The sequence below is a fragment of the Amaranthus tricolor genome, chromosome 8 (genome assembly GCF_026212465.1).
Source record: "Amaranthus tricolor cultivar Red isolate AtriRed21 chromosome 8, ASM2621246v1, whole genome shotgun sequence".
Lineage (NCBI taxonomy): Eukaryota > Viridiplantae > Streptophyta > Magnoliopsida > Caryophyllales > Amaranthaceae > Amaranthus > Amaranthus tricolor.
Window position 1 is genome coordinate 13,920,326 of NC_080054.1, and position 22,083 is coordinate 13,942,408.

A 22,083-nucleotide genomic window follows, 5' to 3' on the forward strand; every position below is an offset into this window, starting at 1 on the left:
TAATCGTTCATTCTTCATTGATCATTGATCCTTGTTCATTATTAATCGTTCATTCTTCATTGATCATTGATCCTTGTTCATTCTTCATCGTTCATTCTTCATTGATCATTGATCCGTGTTCATTCTTCATTTTTCATTCTTCAATGATCATTGATCCTTGTTCATTCTTCATTGTTCATTCATTATTGATCCTTGATCCTTGTTCATTATTCATCGTTCATTCTACAATGCTCTTTGATCCTTGTTCATTCTTCATCGTTCATTATTCATTGATCATTGATTCTTATTCATTTTTCATCATTCATTGTTCAATGATCATTGTTCAATGATCATTGATCCTTATTCATTCTTCATCGTTCATTCTTCAATGATCATTGATCCTTGTTCATACTTCATCGTTCATTCTTCATTGATCATTGATCCTTGTTCATTATTAATCGTTCATTCTTCATTGATCATTGATCCTAGTTCATTCTTCATCGTTCATTCTTCATTGATCATTGATCCGTGTTCATTCTTCATTTTTCATTCTTCAATGATCATTGATCCTTGTTCATTCTTCATTGTTCATTCATTATTGATCATTGATCCTTGTTCATTTTTCATCGTTCATTCTACAATGCTCTTTGATCCTTGTTCATTCTTCATCGTTCATTCTTAAATGATCATTGATCCTTGTTCATTATTAATCGTTCATTCTTTATTCTTCATTGATCATTAATCCTTGTTCATTCTTCATCGTTCATTCTTCAATGATCATTGATCCTTGTTCATACTTCATCGTTCATTCTTCAATGATCATTGATCCTTGTTCATTATTAATCGTTCATTCTTTATTCTTCATTGATCATTGATCCTTGTTCATTCTTCATCGTTTATTCTTCATTGATCAATGATCCGTGTTCATTCTTCATTATTCATTCTTCAATGATCATTGATCCTTGTTCATTCTACATCGTTCATTCATTATTGATCATTGATCCTTGTTCATTTTACATCGTTCATTCTACAATGCTCATTGATCCTTGTTTATTCTTCATCGTTCATTGTTCATTGATCATTGATTCTTGTTCATTCTTCATTCTTCATTGTTCAATGATCATTAATCCTTGTTCATTCTTTATCGTTCATTTTTCAATGATCATTGAACCTTGTTCATACTTCATCGTTCATTCTTCATTTATCATTGATCCTTGTTCATTATTAATCGTTCATTCTTCATTGATCATTGATCCTTGTTCATTCTTTATCGTTCATTCTTCATTGATCATTGATCCGTGCTCATTCTTCATTTTTCATTCTTCAATGATCATTGATCCTTCTTCATTCTTCATTGTTCATTCATTATTGATCATTGATCCTTGTTCATTTTTCATCGTTCATTCTACAGTGCTCTTTGATCCTTGTTCATTCTTCATCGTTCATTGTTCATTGATCATTGATTCTTGTTCATTCTTCATCGTTCATTGTTCAATGATCATTGATCCTTGTTCATTCTTCATCGTTCATTGATCCTTGTTCATTCTTCATCGTTCGTTCTTCAATGATCATTGAACCTTGTTCAAACTTCATCGTTCATTCTTGATTGATCATTGATCCTTGTTCATTATTAATCGTTCATTCTTCATTGATCATTGATCCTTGTTCATTCTTCATCGTTCATTCTTCATTGATCATTGATCCGTGTTCATTCTTCATTTTTCATTCTTCAATGATCATTGATCCTTGTTCATTCTTCATTGTTCATTCATTATTGATCATTGATCCTTGTTCATTATTCATCGTTCATTCTACAATGCTCTTTGATCCTTGTTCATTCTTCATCTTTCATTGTTCATTGATCATTGATTCTTGTTCATTCTTCATCGTTCATTGTTCAATGATCATTGATCCTTGTTCATTCTTCATTGTTCATTCTTCAATGATCATTGATCCTTGTTCATACTTCATCGTTCATTCTTCATTGATCATTGATCCTTGTTCATTATTAATCGTTCATTCTTCATTCTTCATTGATCATTGATCCTTTTTCATTCTTCATCGTTCATTCTTCATTGATCATTGATCCGTGTTCATTCTTCATTATTCATTCTTCAATGATCATTGATCCTTGTTCATTCTTCTTCGTTCATTCATAATTCATCATTGATCCTTGTTCATTTTACATCGTTCATTCTACAATGCTCATTGATCCTTGTTTATTCTTCATCGTTCATTGTTCATTGATCATTGATTCTTGTTCATTCTTCATCGTTCATTGTTCAATGATCATTAATCCTTGTTCATTCTTCATCGTTCATTCTTCAATGATCATTGAACCTTGTTCATACTTCATCGTTCATTCTTGATTGATCATTGATCCTTGTTCATTATTAATCGTTCATTCTTCATTGATCATTGATCCTTGTTCATTCTTCATCGTTCATTCTTCATTGATCATTGATCCGTGTTCATTCTTCATTTTTCATTCTTCAATGATCATTGATCCTTGTTCATTCTTCATTGTTCATTCATTATTGATCCTTGATCCTTGTTCATTATTCATCGTTCATTCTACAATGCTCTTTGATCCTTGTTCATTCTTCATCGTTCATTATTCATTGATCATTGATTCTTATTCATTTTTCATCATTCATTGTTCAATGATCATTGTTCAATGATCATTGATCCTTATTCATTCTTCATCGTTCATTCTTCAATGATCATTGATCCTTGTTCATACTTCATCGTTCATTCTTCATTGATCATTGATCCGTGTTCATTATTAATCGTTCATTCTTCATTGATCATTGATCCTAGTTCATTCTTCATCGTTCATTCTTCATTGATCATTGATCCGTGTTCATTCTTCATTTTTCATTCTTCAATGATCATTGATCCTTGTTCATTCTTCATTGTTCATTCATTATTGATCATTGATCCTTGTTCATTTTTCATCGTTCATTCTACAATGCTCTTTGATCCTTGTTCATACTTCATCGTTCATTCTTCAATGATCATTGATCCTTGTTCATTATTAATCGTTCATTCTTTATTCTTCATTGATCATTAATCCTTGTTCATTCTTCATCGTTCATTCTTCAATGATCATTGATCCTTGTTCATACTTCATCGTTCATTCTTCAATGATCATTGATCCTTGTTCATTATTAATCGTTCATTCTTTATTCTTCATTGATCATTGATCCTTGTTCATTCTTCATCGTTTATTCTTCATTGATCATTGATCCGTGTTCATTCTTCATTATTCATTCTTCAATGATCATTGATCCTTGTTCATTCTACATCGTTCATTCATTATTGATCATTGATCCTTGTTCATTTTACATCGTTCATTCTACAATGCTCATTGATCCTTGTTTATTCTTCATCGTTCATTGTTCATTGATCATTGATTCTTGTTCATTCTTCATCGTTCATTGTTCAATGATCATTAATCCTTGTTCATTCTTTATCGTTCATTTTTCAATGATCATTGAACCTTGTTCATACTTCATCGTTCATTCTTCATTTATCATTGATCCTTGTTCATTATTAATCGTTCATTCTTCATTGATCATTGATCCTTGTTCATTCTTTATCGTTCATTCTTCATTGATCATTGATCCGTGCTCATTCTTCATTTTTCATTCTTCAATGATCATTGATCCTTCTTCATTCTTCATTGTTCATTCATTATTGATCATTGATCCTTGTTCATTTTTCATCGTTCATTCTACAGTGCTCTTTGATCCTTGTTCATTCTTCATCGTTCATTGTTCATTGATCATTGATTCTTGTTCATTCTTCATCGTTCATTGTTCAATGATCATTGATCCTTGTTCATTCTTCATCGTTCATTGATCCTTGTTCATTCTTCATCGTTCGTTCTTCAATGATCATTGAACCTTGTTCAAACTTCATCGTTCATTCTTGATTGATCATTGATCCTTGTTCATTATTAATCGTTCATTCTTCATTGATCATTGATCCTTGTTCATTCTTCATCGTTCATTCTTCATTGATCATTGATCCGTGTTCATTCTTCATTTTTCATTCTTCAATGATCATTGATCCTTGTTCATTCTTCATTGTTCATTCATTATTGATCATTGATCCTTGTTCATTTTTCATCGTTCATTCTACAATGCTCTTTGATCCTTGTTCATTCTTCATCGTTCATTCTTCAATGATCATTGATCCTTGTTCATTATTAATCGTTCATTCTTTATTCTTCATTGATCATTAATCCTTGTTCATTCTTCATCGTTCATTCTTCAATGATCATTGATCCTTGTTCATACTTCATCGTTCATTCTTCAATGATCATTGATCCTTGTTCATTATTAATCGTTCATTCTTTATTCTTCATTGATCATTGATCCTTGTTCATTCTTCATCGTTTATTCTTCATTGATCATTGATCCGTGTTCATTCTTCATTATTCATTCTTCAATGATCATTGATCCTTGTTCATTCTACATCGTTCATTCATTATTGATCATTGATCCTTGTTCATTTTACATCGTTCATTCTACAATGCTCATTGATCCTTGTTTATTCTTCATCGTTCATTGTTCATTGATCATTGATTCTTGTTCATTCTTCATCGTTAATTGTTCAATGATCATTAATCCTTGTTCATTCTTTATCGTTCATTCTTCAATGATCATTGAACCTTGTTCATACTTCATCGTTCATTCTTCATTTATCATTGATCCTTGTTCATTATTAATCGTTCATTCTTCATTGATCATTGATCCTTGTTTATTCTTCATCGTTCATTGTTCATTGATCATTGATTCTTGTTCATTCTTCATCGTTCATTGTTCAATGATCATTAATCCTTGTTCATTCTTCATCGTTCATTCTTCAATGATCATTGAACCTTGTTCATACTTCATCGTTCATTCTTGATTGATCATTGATCCTTGTTCATTATTAATCGTTCATTCTTCATTGATCATTGATCCTTGTTCATTCTTCATCGTTCATTCTTCATTGATCATTGATCCGTGTTCATTCTTCATTTTTCATTCTTCAATGATCATTGATCCTTGTTCATTCTTCATTGTTCATTCATTATTGATCCTTGATCCTTGTTCATTATTCATCGTTCATTCTACAATGCTCTTTGATCCTTGTTCATTCTTCATCGTTCATTATTCATTGATCATTGATTCTTATTCATTCTTCATCATTCATTGTTCAATGATCATTGATCCTTATTCATTCTTCATCGTTCATTCTTCAATGATCATTGATCCTTGTTCATACTTCATCGTTCATTCTTCATTGATCATTGATCCTTGTTCATTATTAATCGTTCATTCTTCATTAATCATTGATCCTAGTTCATTCTTCATCGTTCATTCTTCATTGATCATTGATCCGTGTTCATTCTTCATTTTTCATTCTTCAATGATCATTGATCCTTGTTCATTCTTCATTGTTCATTCATTATTGATCATTGATCCTTGTTCATTTTTCATCGTTCATTCTACAATGCTCTTTGATCCTTGTTCATTCTTCATCGTTCATTCTTCAATGATCATTGATCCTTGTTCATTATTAATCGTTCATTCTTTATTCTTCATTGATCATTAATCCTTGTTCATTCTTCATCGTTCATTCTTCAATGATCATTGATCCTTGTTCATACTTCATCGTTCATTCTTCAATGATCATTGATCCTTGTTCATTATTAATCGTTCATTCTTTATTCTTCATTGATCATTGATCCTTGTTCATTCTTCATCGTTTATTCTTCATTGATCATTGATCCGTGTTCATTCTTCATTATTCATTCTTCAATGATCATTGATCCTTGTTCATTCTACATCGTTCATTCATTATTGATCATTGATCCTTGTTCATTTTACATCGTTCATTCTACAATGCTCATTGATCCTTGTTTATTCTTCATCGTTCATTGTTCATTGATCATTGATTCTTGTTCATTCTTCATCGTTAATTGTTCAATGATCATTAATCCTTGTTCATTCTTTATCGTTCATTCTTCAATGATCATTGAACCTTGTTCATACTTCATCGTTCATTCTTCATTTATCATTGATCCTTGTTCATTATTAATCGTTCATTCTTCATTGATCATTGATCCTTGTTCATTCTTCATCGTTCATTCTTCATTGATCATCGATCCGTGCTCATTCTTCAATGATCATTGATCCTTCTTCATTCTTCATTGTTCATTCATTATTGATCATTGATCCTTGTTCATTTTTCATCGTTCATTCTACAGTGCTCTTTGATCCTTGTTCATTCTTCCTCGTTCATTGTTCTTTGATCATTGATTCTTGTTCATTCTTCATCGTTCATTGTTCAATGATCATTGATCCTTGTTCATTCTTCATCGTTCATTCTTTATTTATCATTGATCCTTGTTCATTATTAATCGTTCATTCTTCATTGATCATTGATCCTTGTTCATTCTTCATCGTTCATTCTTCATTGATCATTGATCCGTGCTCATTCTTCATTTTTCATTCTTCAATGATCATTGATCCTTCTTCATTCTTCATTGTTCATTCATTATTGATCATTGATCCTTGTTCATTTTTCATCGTTCATTCTACAGTGCTCTTTGATCCTTATTCATTCTTCATCGTACATTGTTCATTGATCATTGATTCTTGTTCATTCTTCATCGTTCATTGTTCAATGATCATTAATCCTTGTTCATTCTTCATCGTTCATTGATCCTTGTTCATTCTTCATCGTTCGTTCTTCAATGATCATTGAACCTTGTTCATACTTCATCGTTCATTCTTGATTGATCATTGATCCTTGTTCATTATTAATCGTTCATTCTTCATTGATCATTGATCCTTGTTCATTCTTCATCGTTCATTCTTCATTGATCATTGATCCGTGTTCATTCTTCATTTTTCATTCTTCAATGATCATTGATCCTTGTTCATTCTTCATTGTTCATTCATTATTGATCATTGATCCTTGTTCATTATTCATCGTTCATTCTACAATGCTCTTTGATCCTTGTTCATTCTTCATCTTTCATTGTTCATTGATCATTGATTCTTGTTCATTCTTCATCGTTCATTGTTCAATGATCATTGATCCTTGTTCATTCTTCATTGTTCATTCTTCAATGATCATTGATCCTTGTTCATACTTCATCGTTCATTCTTCATTGATCATTGATCCTTGTTCATTATTAATCGTTCATTCTTCATTCTTCATTGATGATTGATCCTTTTTCATTCTTCATTGATCATTGATCCGTGTTCATTCTTCATTATTCATTCTTCAATGATCATTGATCCTTGTTCATTCTTCTTCGTTCATTCATAATTGATCATTGATCCTTGTTCATTTTACATCGTTCATTCTACAATGCTCATTGATCCTTGTTTATTCTTCATCGTTCATTGTTCATTGATCATTGATTCTTGTTCATTCTTCATCGTTCATTGTTCAATGATCATTAATCCTTGTTCATTCTTCATCGTTCATTCTTCAATGATCATTGAACCTTGTTCATACTTCATCGTTCATTCTTGATTGATCATTGATCCTTGTTCATTATTAATCGTTCATTCTTCATTGATCATTGATCCTTGTTCATTCTTCATCGTTCATTCTTCATTGATCATTGATCCGTGTTCATTCTTCATTTTTCATTCTTCAATGATCATTGATCCTTGTTCATTCTTCATTGTTCATTCATTATTGATCCTTGATCCTTGTTCATTATTCATCGTTCATTCTACAATGCTCTTTGATCCTTGTTCATTCTTCATCGTTCATTATTCATTGATCATTGATTCTTATTCATTCTTCATCATTCATTGTTCAATGATCATTGATCCTTATTCATTCTTCATCGTTCATTCTTCAATGATCATTGATCCTTGTTCATACTTCATCGTTCATTCTTCATTGATCATTGATCCTTGTTCATTATTAATCGTTCATTCTTCATTAATCATTGACCCTAGTTCATTCTTCATCGTTCATTCTTCATTGATCATTGATCCGTGTTCATTCTTCATTTTTCATTCTTCAATGATCATTGATCCTTGTTCATTCTTCATTGTTCATTCATTATTGATCATTGATCCTTGTTCATTTTTCATCGTTCATTCTACAATGCTCTTTGATCCTTGTTCATTCTTCATCGTTCATTCTTCAATGATCATTGATCCTTGTTCATTATTAATCGTTCATTCTTTATTCTTCATTGATCATTAATCCTTGTTCATTCTTCATCGTTCATTCTTCAATGATCATTGATCCTTGTTCATACTTCATCGTTCATTCTTCAATGATCATTGATCCTTGTTCATTATTAATCGTTCATTCTTTATTCTTCATTGATCATTGATCCTTGTTCATTCTTCATCGTTTATTCTTCGTTGATCATTGATCCGTGTTCATTCTTCATTATTCATTCTTCAATGATCATTGATCCTTGTTCATTCTACATCGTTCATTCATTATTGATCATTGATCCTTGTTCATTTTACATCGTTCATTCTACAATGCTCATTGATCCTTGTTCATACTTCATCGTTCATTCTTCATTGATCATTGATCCTTGTTCATTATTAATCGTTCATTCTTCATTGATCATTGATCCTAGTTCATTCTTCATCGTTCATTCTTCATTGATCATTGATCCGTGTTCATTCTTCATTTTTCATTCTTCAATGATCATTGATCCTTGTTCATTCTTCATTGTTCATTCATTATTGATCATTGATCCTTGTTCATTTTTCATCGTTCATTCTACAATGCTCTTTGATCCTTGTTCATTCTTCATCGTTCATTCGTCAATGATAATTGATCCTTGTTCATTATTAATCGTTCATTCTTTATTCTTCATTGATCATTAATCCTTGTTCATTCTTCATCGTTCATTCTTCAATGATCATTGATCCTTGTTCATACTTCATCGTTCATTCTTCAATGATCATTGATCCTTGTTCATTATTAATCGTTTATTCTTTATTCTTCATTGATCATTAATCCTTGTTCATTCTTCATCGTTCATTCTTCAATGATCATTGATCCTTGTTCATACTTCATCGTTCATTCTACAATGCTCTTTGATCCTTGTTCATTCTTCATCGTTCATTGTTCATTGAACATTGATTCTTGTTCATTCTTCATCGTTCATTGTTCAATGATCATTAATCCTTGTTCATTCTTTATCGTTCATTCTTCAATGATCATTGAACCTTGTTCATACTTCATCGTTCATTCTTCATTTATCATTGATCCTTGTTCATTATTAATCGTTCATTCTTCATTGATCATTGATCCTTGTTCATTCTTCATCGTTCATTCTTCATTGATCATTGATCCGTGCTCATTCTTCATTTTTCATTCTTCAATGATCATTGATCCTTCTTCATTCTTCATTGTTCATTCATTATTGATCATTGATCCTTGTTCATTTTTCATCGTTCATTCTACAATGCTCTTTGAACCTTGTTCATTCTTCCTCGTTCATTGTTCATTGATCATTGATTCTTGTTCATTCTTCATCGTTGATTGTTCAATGATCATTGATCCTTGTTCATTCTTCATCGTTCATTGATCCTTGTTCATTCTTCATCGTTCATTCTTCAATGATCATTGAACCTTGTTCATACTTCATCGTTCATTCTTCATTTATCATTGATCCTTGTTCATTATTAATCGTTCATTCTTCATTGATCATTGATCCTTGTTCATTCTTCATCGTTCATTCTTCATTGATCATTGATCCGTGCTCATTCTTCATTTTTCATTCTTCAATGATCATTGATCCTTCTTCATTCTTCATTGTTCATTCATTATTGATCATTGATCCTTGTTCATTTTTCATCGTTCATTCTACAGTGCTCTTTGATCCTTATTCATTCTTCATCGTACATTGTTCATTGATCATTGATTCTTGTTCATTCTTCATCGTTCATTGTTCAATGATCATTAATCCTTGTTCATTCTTCATCGTTCATTGATCCTTGTTCATTCTTCATCGTTCGTTCTTCAATGATCATTGAACCTTGTTCATACTTCATCGTTCATTCTTGATTGATCATTGATCCTTGTTCATTATTAATCGTTCATTCTTCATTGATCATTGATCCTTGTTCATTCTTCATCGTTCATTCTTCATTGATCATTGATCCGTGTTCATTCTTCATTATTCATTCTTCAATGATCATTGATCCTTGTTCATTCTTCATTGTTCATTCATTATTGATCATTGATCCTTGTTCATTTTACATCGTTCATTCTACAATGCTCATTGATCCTTGTTCATTCTTCATCGTTCATTGTTCATTGATCATTGATTCTTGTTCATTCTTCATCGTTCATTGTTCAATGATCATTAATCCTTGTTCATTCTTCATTGTTCATTCTTCAATGATCATTGAACCTTGTTCATACTTCATCGTTCATTCTTCATTTATCATTGATCCTTGTTCATTATTAATCGTTCATTCTTCATTGATCATTGATCCTCGTTCATTCTTCATCGTTCATTCTTCATTGATCATTGATCCGTGTTCATTCTTCATTTTTCATTCTTCAATGATCATTGATCCTTCTTCATTCTTCATTGTTCATTCATTATTGATCATTGATCCTTGTTCATTTTTCATCGTTCATTCTACAATGCTCTTTGATCCTTGTTCATTCTTCATCGTTCATTGTTCATTGATCATTGATTCTTGTTCATTCTTCATCGTTCATTGTTCAATGATCATTAATCCTTGTTCATTCTTCATCGTTCATTCTTCAATGATCATTGAACCTTGTTCATACTTCATCGTTCATTCTTCATTTATCATTGATCCTTGTTCATTATTAATCGTTCATTCTTCATTGATCATTGATCCTTGTTCATTCTTCATCGTTCATTCTTCATTGATCATTGATCCGTGCTCATTCTTCATTTTTCATTCTTCAATGATCATTGATCCTTCTTCATTCTTCATTGTTCATTCATTATTGATCATTGATCCTTGTTCATTTTTCATCGTTCATTCTACAATGCTCTTTGATCCTTGTTCATTCTTCATCTTTCATTGTTCATTTATCATTGATTCTTGTTCTTTCTTCATCGTTCATTGTTCAATGATCATTTATCCTTGTTCATTCTTCATTGTTCATTCTTCAATGATCATTGATCCTTGTTCATACTTCATCGTTCATTCTTCATTGATCATTGATCCTTGTTCATTATTAATCGTTCATTCTTCATTCTTCATTGATCATTGATCCTTTTTCATTCTTCATCATTCATTCTTCATTGATCATTGATCCGTGTTCATTCTTCATTTTTCATTCTTCAATGATCATTGATCCTTCTTCATTCTTCATTGTTCATTCATTATTGATCATTGATCCTTGTTCATTATTAATCGTTCATTCTTCATTCTTCATTGATCATTGATCCTTTTTCATTCTTCATCGTTCATTCTTCATTGATCATTGATCCGTGTTCATTCTTCATTATTCATTCTTCAATGATCATTAATCCTTGTTCATTCTTCATCGTTCATTCTTCAATGATCATTGAACCTTGTTCATACTTCATCGTTCATTCTTCATTTATCATTGATCCTTGTTCATTATTAATCGTTCATTCTTCATTGATCATTGATCCTTGTTCATTCTTCATCGTTCATTCTTCATTGATCATTGATCCGTGTTCATTCTTCATTTTTCATTCTTCAATAATCATTGATCCTTCTTCATTCTTCATTGTTCATTCATTATTGATCATTGATCCTTGTTCATTTTTCATCGTTCATTCTACAGTGCTCTTTGATCCTTGTTCATTCTTCATCTTTCATTGTTAATTGATCATTGATTCTTGTTCATTCTTCATCGTTCATTGTTCAATGATCATTGATCCTTGTTCATTCTTCATTGTTCATTCTTCAATGATCATTGATCCTTGTTCATACTTCATCATTCATTCTTCATTGATCATTGATCCTTGTTCATTATTAATCGTTCATTCTTCATTCTTCATTGATCATTGATCCTTGTTCATTCTTCATCGTTCATTCTTCATTGATCATTGATCCGTGTTCATTCTTCATTATTCATTCTTCAATGATCATTGATCCTTGTTCATTCTTCATTGTTCATTCATTATTGATCATTGATCCTTGTTCATTTTACATCGTTCATTCTACAATGCTCATTGATCCTTGTTCATTCTTCATCGTTCATTGTTCATTGATCATTGATTCTTGTTCATTCTTCATCGTTCATTGTTCAATGATCATTAATCCTTGTTCATTCTTCATTGTTCATTCTTCAATGATCATTGAACCTTGTTCATACTTCATCGTTCATTCTTCATTTATCATTGATCCTTGTTCATTATTAATCGTTCATTCTTCATTGATCATTGATCCTTGTTCATTCTTCATCGTTCATTCTTCATTGATCATTGATCCGTGTTCATTCTTCATTTTTCATTCTTCAATGATCATTGATCCTTCTTCATTCTTCATTGTTCATTCATTATTGATCATTGATCCTTGTTCATTTTTCATCGTTCATTCTACAATGCTCTTTGATCCTTGTTCATTCTTCATCGTTCATTGTTCATTGATCATTGATTCTTGTTCATTCTTCATTGTTCATTGTTCAATGATCATTAATCCTTGTTCATTCTTCATCGTTCATTCTTCAATGATCATTGAACCTTGTTCATACTTCATCGTTCATTCTTCATTTATCATTGATCCTTGTTCATTATTAATCGTTCATTCTTCATTGATCATTGATCCTTGTTCATTCTTCATCGTTCATTCTTCATTGATCATTGATCCGTGCTCATTCTTCATTTTTCATTCTTCAATGATCATTGATCCTTCTTCATTCTTCATTGTTCATTCATTATTGATCATTGATCCTTGTTCATTTTTCATCGTTCATTCTACAGTGCTCTGTGATCCTTGTTCATTCTTCATCGTTCATTGTTCATTGATCATTGATTCTTGTTCATTCTTCATCGTTCATTGTTCAATGATCATTGATCCTTGTTCATTCTTCATCGTTCATTGATCCTTGTTCATTCTTCATCGTTCGTTCTTCAATGATCATTGAACCTTGATCATACTTCATCGTTCATTCTTGATTGATCATTGATCCTTGTTCATTATTAATCGTTCATTCTTCATTGATCAATTATCCTTGTTCATTCTTCATCGTTCATTCTTCATTGATCATTGATCCGTGTTCATTCTTCATTTTTCATTCTTCAATGATCATTGATCCTTGTTCATTCTTCATTGTTCATTCATTATTGATCATTGATCCTTGTTCATTATTCATCGTTCATTCTACAATGCTCTTTGATCCTTGTTCATTCTTCATCTTTCATTGTTCATTGATCATTGATTCTTGTTCATTCTTCATCGTTCATTGTTCAATGATCATTGATCCTTGTTCATTCTTCATTGTTCATTCTTCAATGATCATTGATCCTTGTTCATACTTCATCGTTCATTCTTCATTGATCATTGATCCTTGTTCATTATTAATCGTTCATTCTTTATTCTTCATTGATCATTGATCCTTTTTCATTCTTCATCGTTCATTCTTCATTGATCATTGATCCGTGTTCATTCTTCATTATTTATTCTTCAATGATCATTGATCCTTGTTCATTCTTCATTGTTCATTCATTATTGATCATTGATCCTTGTTCATTATTCATCGTTCATTCTACAATGCTCTTTGATCCTTGTTCATTCTTCATCTTTCATTGTTCATTGATCATTGATTCTTGTTCTTTCTTCATCGTTCATTGTTCAATGATCATTTATCCTTGTTCATTCTTCATTGTTCATTCTTCAATGATCATTGATCCTTGTTCATACTTCATCGTTCATTCTTCATTGATCATTGATCCTTGTTCATTATTAATCGTTCATTCTTCATTCTTCATTGAACATTGATCCTTTTTCATTCTTCATCGTTCATTCTTCATTGATCATTGATCCGTGTTCATTCTTCATTTTTCATTCTTCAATGATCATTGATCCTTCTTCATTCTTCATTGTTCATTCATTATTGATCATTGATCCTTGTTCATTATTAATCGTTCATTCTTCATTCTTCATTGATCATTGATCCTTTTTCATTCTTCATCGTTCATTCTTCATTGATCATTGATCCGTGTTCATTCTTCATTATTCATTCTTCAATGATCATTAATCCTTGTTCATTCTTCATCGTTCATTCTTCAATGATCATTGAACCTTGTTCATACTTCATCGTTCATTCTTCATTTATCATTGATCCTTGTTCATTATCAATCGTTCATTCTTCATTGATCATTGATCCTTGTTCATTCTTCATCGTTCATTCTTCATTGATCATTGATCCGTGTTCATTCTTCATTTTTCATTCTTCAATGATCATTGATCCTTCTTCATTCTTCATTGTTCATTCATTATTGATCATTGATCCTTGTTCATTTTTCATCGTTCATTCTACAATGCTCTTTGATCCTTGTTCATTCTTCATCTTTCATTGTTCATTGATCATTGATTCTTGTTCTTTCTTCATCGTTCATTGTTCAATGATCATTTATCCTTGTTCATTCTTCATTGTTCATTCTTCAATGATCATTGATCCTTGTTCATACTTCATCGTTCATTCTTCATTGATCATTGATCCTTGTTCATTATTAATCGTTCATTCTTCATTCTTCATTGAACATTGATCCTTTTTCATTCTTCATCGTTCATTCTTCATTGATCATTGATCCGTGTTCATTCTTCATTTTTCATTCTTCAATGATCATTGATCCTTCTTCATTCTTCATTGTTCATTCATTATTGATCATTGATCCTTGTTCATTATTAATCGTTCATTCTTCATTCTTCATTGATCATTGATCCTTTTTCATTCTTCATCGTTCATTCTTCATTGATCATTGATCCGTGTTCATTCTTCATTATTCATTCTTCAATGATCATTAATCCTTGTTCATTCTTCATCGTTCATTCTTCAATGATCATTGAACCTTGTTCATACTTCATCGTTCATTCTTCATTTATCATTGATCCTTGTTCATTATCAATCGTTCATTCTTCATTGATCATTGATCCTTGTTCATTCTTCATCGTTCATTCTTCATTGATCATTGATCCGTGTTCATTCTTCATTTTTCATTCTTCAATGATCATTGATCCTTCTTCATTCTTCATTGTTCATTCATTATTGATCATTGATCCTTGTTCATTTTTCATCGTTCATTCTACAGTGCTCTTTGATCCTTGTTCATTCTTCATCTTTCATTGTTAATTGATCATTGATTCTTGTTCATTCTTCATCGTTCATTGTTCAATCATCATTGATCCTTGTTCATTCTTCATTGTTCAGTCTTCAATGATCATGGATCCTTGTTCATACTTCATCGTTCATTCTTCATTGATCATTGATCCTTGTTCATTATTAATCGTTCATTCTTCATTCTTCATTGATCATTGATCCTTGTTCATTCTTCATCGTTCATTCTTCATTGATCATTGATCCGTGTTCATTCTTCATTCTTCATTCTTCAATGATCATTGATCCTTGTTCATTCTTCATTGTTCATTCATTATTGATCATTGATCCTTGTTCATTTTACATCGTTCATTCTACAATGCTCATTGATCCTTGTTCATTCTTCATCGTTCATTGTTCATTGATCATTGATTCTTGTTCATTCTTAATCGTTCATTGTTCAATGATCATTAATCCTTGTTCATTCTTCATTGTTCATTCTTCAATGATCATTGAACCTTGTTCATACTTCATCGTTCATTCTTCATTTATCATTGATCCTTGTTCATTATTAATCGTTCATTCTTCATTGATCATTGATCCTTGTTCATTCTTCATCGTTCATTCTTCATTGATCATTGATCCGTGTTCATTCTTCATTTTTCATTCTTCAATGATCATTGATCCTTCTTCATTCTTCATTGTTCATTCATTATTGATCATTGATCCTTGTTCATTCTTCATCGTTCATTGTTCATTGATCATTGATTCTTGTTCATTCTTCATCGTTCATTGTTCAATGATCATTAATCCTTGTTCATTCTTCATCGTTCATTCTTCAATGATCATTGAACCTATTTCATACTTCATCGTTCATTCTTCATTTATCATTGATCCTTGTTCATTATTAATCGTTCATTCTTCATTGATCATTGATCCTTGTTCATTCTTCATCGTTCATTCTTCATTGATCATTGATCCGTGTTCATTCTTCATTTTTCATTTTTCAATGATCATTGATCCTTCTTCATTCTTCAATGTTCATTCATTATTGATCATTGATCCTTGTTCATTTTTCATCGTTCATTCTATAATGCTCTTTGATCCTTGTTCATTCTTCATCGTTCATTGTTCATTGATCATTGATACTTGTTTATTCTTCATCGTTCATTGTTCAATGATCATTGATCCTTGTTCATACTTCATCGTTCATTCTTCAATGATCATTGATCCTTGTTCATTATTAATCGTTCATTCTTTATTCTTTATTGATCATTGATTCTTGTTCATTCTTCATTGATCATTGATCCGTGTTCATTCTTCATTATTCATTCTTCAATGATCATTGATCCTTGTTCATTCTTAATCGTTCATTCATTATTGATCATTGATCCTTGTTCATTTTACATCGTTCATTCTACAATGCTCATTGATCCTTGTTTATTCTTCATCGTTCATTGTTCATTGATCATTGATTCTTGTTCATTCTTCATCGTTCATTCTTCAATGATCATTAATCCTTGTTCATTCTTCATCGTTCATTCTTCAATGATCATTGAACCTTGTTCATACTTCATCGTTCATTCTTCATGTATCATTGATCCTTGTTCATTATTAATCGTTCATTCTTCATTGATCATTGATCCTTGTTCATTCTTCATCGTTCATTCTTCATTGATCATTGATCTGTGTTCATTCTTCATTATTCATTCTTCAATGATCATTGATCCTTCTTCATTCTTCATTGTTCATTCATTATTGATCATTGATCCTTGTTCATTTTTCATCGTTCATTCTACAATGCTCTTTGATCCTTGTTTATTCTTCATCGTTCATTGTTCATTGATCATTGATTCTTGTTCATTCTTCATCGTTCATTCTTCAATGATCATTAATCCTTGTTCATTCTTCATCGTTCATTCTTCAATGATCATTGAACCTTGTTCATACTTTATCGTTTATTCTTCATTTATCATTGATCCTTGTTCATTATTAATCGTTCATTCTTCATTGATCATTGATCCTTGTTCATTCTTCATCGTTCATTCTTCATTGATCATTGATCCGTGTTCATTCTTCATTTTTCATTTTTCAATGATCATTGATCCTTCTTCATTCTTCATTGTTCATTCATTATTGATCATTGATCCTTGTTCATTTTTCATCGTTCATTCTACAGTGCTCTTTGATCCTTGTTCATTCTTCATCGTTCATTGTTCATTGATCATTGATTCTTGTTCATTCTTCATCGTTCATTGTTCAATGATCATTAATCCTTGTTCATTCCTCATCGTTCATTTTTCAATGATCATTGAACCTTGTTCATACTTCATCGTTCATTCTTCATTTATCATTGATCCTTGTTCATTATTAATCGTTCATACTTCATTGATCATTGATCCTTGTTCATTCTTCATCGTTCATTCTTCATTGATCATTGATCCGTGTTCATTCTTCATTTTTCATTCTTCAATGATCATTGATCCTTCTTCATTCTTCATTGTTCATTCATTACTGATCATTGATCCTTGTTCATTTTTCATCGTTCATTCTACAATGCTCTTTGATCCTTGTTCATTCTTCATCGTTCATTGTTCATTGATCATTGATTCTTGTTCATTCTTCATCGTTCATTGTTCAATGATCATTAATCCTTGTTCATTCTTCATCGTTCATTCTTCAATGATCATTGAACCTTGTTCATACTTCATCGTTCATTCTTCATTTATCATTGATCCTTGTTCATTATTAATCGTTCATTCTTCATTGATCATTGATTCTTGTTCATTCTTCATCGTTCATTCTTCATTGATCATTGATCCGTGTTCATTCGTCATTTTTCATTCTTCAATGATCATTGGTCCTTCTTTATTCTTCATTGTTCATTCATTATTAATCATTGATCCTTGTTCATTTTTCATCGTTCATTCTACAATGCTCTTTGAACCTTGTTCATTCTTCATCGTTCATTGTTCATTGATCATTGATTCTTGTTCATTCTTCATCGTTCATTGTTCAATGATCATTAATCCTTGTTCATTCTTTATCGTTCATTCTTCAATGATCATTGAACCTTGTTCATACTTCATCATTCATTCTTCATTTATCATTGATCCTTGTTCATTATTAATCGTTCATTCTTCATTGATCATTGATCCTTGTTCATTCTTCATCGTTCATTCTTCATTGATCATTGATCCGTGTTCATTCTTCATTATTCATTCTTCAATGATCATTGATCCTTGTTCATTCTTCATCGTTCATTCATTATTGATCATTGATCCTTGTTCATTTTACATCGTTCATTCTACAATGCTCATTGATCCTTGTTTATTCTTCATCGTTCATTGTTCATTGATCATTGATTCTTGTTCATTCTTCATCGTTCATTGTTCAATGATCATTAATCCTTGTTCATTCTTCATCGTTCATTCTTCAATGATCATTGATCCTTGTTCATACTTCATCGTTCATTCTTCAATGATCATTGATCCTTGTTCATTATTAATCGTTCATTCTTTATTCTTCATTGATCATTGATTCTTGTTCATTCTTCATCGTTCATTCTTCATTGATCATTGATCCGTGTTCATTCGTCATTTTTCATTCTTCAATGATCATTGGTCCTTCTTTATTCTTCATTGTTCATTCATTATTGATCATTGATCCTTGTTCATTTTTCATCGTTCATTCTACAATGCTCTTTGAACCTTGTTCATTCTTCATCGTTCATTGTTCATTGATCATTGATTCTTGTTCATTCTTCATCGTTCATTGTTCAATGATCATTAATCCTTGTTCATTCTTGATCGTTCATTCTTCAATGATCATTGAACCTTGTTCATACTTCATCATTCATTCTTCATTTATCATTGATCCTTGTTCATTATTAATCGTTCATTCTTCATTGATCATTGATCCTTGTTCATTCTTCATCGTTCATTCTTCATTGATCATTGATCCGTGTTCATTCTTCATTATTCATTCTTCAATGATCATTGATCCTTGTTCATTCTTCATCGTTCATTCATTATTGATCATTGATCCTTGTTCATTTTACATCGTTCATTCTACAATGCTCATTGATCCTTGTTTATTCTTCATCGTTCATTGTTCATTGATCATTGATTCTTGTTCATTCTTCATCGTTCATTGTTCAATGATCATTAATCCTTGTTCATTCTTCATCGTTCATTCTTCAATGATCATTGATCCTTGTTCATACTTCATCGTTCATTCTTCAATGATCATTGATCCTTGTTCATTATTAATCGTTCATTCTTTATTCTTCATTGATCATTGATTCTTGTTCATTCTTCATCGTTCATTCTTTATTGATCATTGATCCGTGTTCATTCTTCATTATTCATTCTACAATGCTCATTGATCCTTGTTTATTCTTCATCGTTCATTGTTCATTGATCATTGATTCTTGTTCATTCTTCATCGTTCATTGTTCAATGATCATTAATCCTTGTTCATTCTTAATCGTTCATTCTTCATTTATCTTTGATCCTTTTTCATTATTAATCGTTCATTCTTCATTGATCATTGATCCTTGTTCATTCTTCATCGTTCATTTTTCATTGATCATTGATCCGTGTTCATTCTTCATTATTCATTCTTCAATGATCATTGATCCTTGTTCATTCTTCATCGTTCATTCATTATTGATCCTTGATCCTTGTTCATTTTACATCGTTCATTCTACAATGCTGATTGATCCTTGTTTATTCTTCGTCGTTCATTGTTCATTGATCATTGATTCTTGTTCATTCTTCATCGTTCATTGTTCAACGATCATTAATCCTTGTTCATTCTTCATCGTTCATTCTTCAATGATCATTGAACCTTGTTCATACTTCATCGTTCATTCTTCATTTATCATTGATCCTTGTTCATTATCAATCGTTAATTCTTCCTTGATCATTGATCCTTGTTCATTCTTTATCGTTCATTCTTCAATGATCATTGATCCGTGTTCATTCTTCATTTTTCATTTTTCAATGATCATTGATCCTTCTTCATTCTTCAATGTTCATTCATTATTGATCATTGACCCTTGTTCATTTTTCATCGTTCATTCTACTGTGCTCTTTGATCCTTGTTCATTCTTCATCGTTCATTGTTCATTGATCATTGATTCTTGTTTATTCTTCATCGTTCATTGTTCAATGATCATTGATCCTTGTTCATAATTCATCGTTCATTCTTCAATGATCATTGATCCTTGTTCATTATTAATCGTTCATTCTTTATTCTTTATTGATCATTGATTCTTCTTCATTCTTCATTGATCATTGATCCGTGTTTATTCTTCATTATTCATTCTTCAATGATCATTGATCCTTGTTCATTCTTCATAGTTCATTCATTATTGATCATTGATCCTTATTCATTTTACATCGTTCCTTCTACAATGCTCATTGATCCTTGTTTATTCTTCATCGTTCATTGTTCATTGATCATTGATTCTTGTTCATTCTTCATCGTTCATTGTTCAATGATCATTAATCCTTGTTCATTCTTTATCGTTCATTCTTCAATGATCATTGAACCTTGTTCATACTTCATCGTTCATTCTTCATTTATAATTGATCCTTGTTCATTATTAATCGTTCATTCTTCATTGATCATTGATCCTTGTTCATTCTTCATCGTTCATTCTTCATTGATCATTGATCCGTGTTCATTCTTCATTTTTCATTCTTCAATGATCATTGATCCTTCTTCATTCTTCATTGTTCATTCAATATTGATCATTGATCCTTGTTCATTTTTCATCGTTCATTCTACAATGTTCTTTGATCCTTGTTCATTCTTCATCGTTCATTGTTCATTGATCATTGATTCTTGTTCATTCTTCATCGTTCATTGTTCAATGAGCATTAATCCTTGTTCATTCTTCATCGTTCATTCTTCAATGATCATTGAACCTTGTTCATTATTAATCGTTCATTCTTCATTGATCATTGTTCCTTGTTCATTCTTCATCGTTCATTCTTCATTGATCATTGATCCGTGTTCATTCTTCATTATTCATTCGTCAATGATCATTGATCCTTGTTCATTCTTCATCGTTCATTCATTATTGATCATTGATCCTTGTTCATTTTACATCGTTCATTCTACAATGCTCATTGATCCTTGTTTATTCTTCATCGTTCATTGTTCATTGATCATTAATTCTTGTTCATACTTCATCGTTCATTCTTCATTTATCATTGATCCTCGTTCATTATTAATCGTTCATTCTTCATTGATCATTGATCCTTGTTCATTCTTCATCGTTCATTCTTCAATGATCATTGATCCGTGTTCATTCTTCATTTTTCATTCTTCAATGATCATTGATCCTTCTTCATTCTTCATTGTTCATTCAATATTGATCATTGATCCTTGTTCATTTTTCATCGTTCATTCTACAATGCTCTTTGATCCTTGTTCATTCTTCATCGTTCATTGTTCATTGATCATTGATTCTTGTTCATTCTTCATCGTTCATTGTTCAATGAGCATTAATCCTTGTTCATTCTTCATCGTTCATTCTTCAATGATCATTGATCCTTGTTCATTATTAATCGTTCATTCTTCATTGATCATTGTTCCTTGTTCATTCTTCATCGTTCATTCATTATTGATCATTGATCCTTGTTCATTTTACATCGTTCATTCTACAATGCTCATTGATCCTTGTTTATTCTTCATCGTTCATTGTTCATTGATCATTAATTCTTGTTCATACTTCATCGTTCATTCTTCATTTATCATTGATCCTTGTTCATTATTAATCGTTCATTCTTCATTGATCATTGATCCTTGTTCATT